The 1,453-nt window shown below is 44.3% G+C and overlaps 1 protein-coding gene across 1 annotated transcript in view; it reads right to left on the bottom strand.

Annotated features, from left to right (window-relative positions):
• LOC106882293 (Fanconi anemia group M protein) overlaps positions 1-1,453 on the bottom strand; it is a 31,562-nt gene that overhangs the window by 28,466 nt on the left and 1,643 nt on the right. The gene's annotated exons all lie outside the window — the stretch shown is intronic.

Genomic DNA, 1,453 nt, shown 5'->3' with positions numbered 1-1,453 from the left:
GGTTGAGGTGCATAGGCTGAGATGACAGTGGCTAATCTATGATGAAGCACTAGTCTGATCTTAAGTACTCTGTCACTTACTCTAACGACCTCGATTACCTTATCCACCCATTTCTCTGCTAGAAGTATTCCTACGCCCCCGACCCCGTCAGTGTTCCCTGCCCAGAAAATCTTGTACCTGTGTTCTTACTTCCTGGATGCAGTACATATCTACGATATATATATATATATATAGACACACACACAACAAGCTTCATAGTTTCTGTCAACCAAATCCACTCACAAGGGTTTGGTTAACCCAGGGCTTTAGAAGACACTTGCATAATATGCCACACAGTGGGATTGAAACTGGAACTAAGTGGCTGGGAAGCAAACTTCTTACCACACAGCCATATCTGCAACTGTGTGACTCATGAGGAGGACTACAATTCGATAGGTGAAGGAGCGCTGGACAAATCACAGCATGATACAAGAGAGTATAATGAATACTACAAAGCCTCAGTACAGTGTTGTCTTCAGGGATGGGCATATGGAGCAACTGATTGGGCTCCAGGGACTCACTTCTAATCTATGTATGCTGTGGCTTACTATCATTATCATCATTTAGTATATGCTTTCCTTGGTGACACGGGTTAGTCGGTTTGACTGGAACTGTTAAGCCAAAGAGCTGTATCAGGCTCCAGTCTGGTTTGGCTTGGGTTCTACAGCTGGATGCCCTTCCTGGCACCAACCACTCCACGTGTAGTGGATGCCCTTTACATGTCACCAGCACTGGTGCATCTTACCTGTCACCAGCACAGGTGCCCTGTAAGTGCCACTGGCATGGGTGCCTTTTTATGCATCACCTGCACTGGCCACAATTACGACGTCACTTGGTTTCACGTGTCTTCTCAAGCACAGGGCCCAAGGCATTGATTTGCCCAGGGAAAAAGGGCCCAATTTTGATCTATGTATGTTGATGCTAGCTGTCAATAAATACTATAGGGCCCAGTGCATTGATTTGTTTGAGAGCCTCATGTGCCTAGAGACCCAATTCAGACTTGTGTATGATGTGGTTTGTTAATAAATAAATACCATAAGGCTCAGTGTATTAATTTACCTTGGAGCATCATGGGCATGGGGGACCAATTCTGATCTATGTACGCTGTGCTTAGCTGTCAATAAATATTGTAGGGCCCAGTACACTGATCTATCCTGGGGCCTACAATGCTACTAAGACAGCCAATAAGAGATTACAGATTTATTTTTATCAAAGGTTTACAGAGAGGCAGGACTGAATGTGCCACAAATGGGTCGTCACTGTCTGTAATTTCTTTGTTTTTGAGGTGGTCGACCCGACCACAGTAGAGATCAGTAAACACCAAACTCAGATCCTGTCTGTAATGCCATTAGTTATTCTTTTATTCTTTTACTTACTTCAATAATTTGACTGTGGCTATGCTAGAGCACCGCCT

This window comes from Octopus bimaculoides, chromosome 25 (assembly GCF_001194135.2).
Source record: "Octopus bimaculoides isolate UCB-OBI-ISO-001 chromosome 25, ASM119413v2, whole genome shotgun sequence".
Taxonomy (NCBI): domain Eukaryota; kingdom Metazoa; phylum Mollusca; class Cephalopoda; order Octopoda; family Octopodidae; genus Octopus; species Octopus bimaculoides.
Note: the sequence above shows the minus strand (reverse complement) of the source record. Positions and strands in the feature narration are given on the sequence as shown.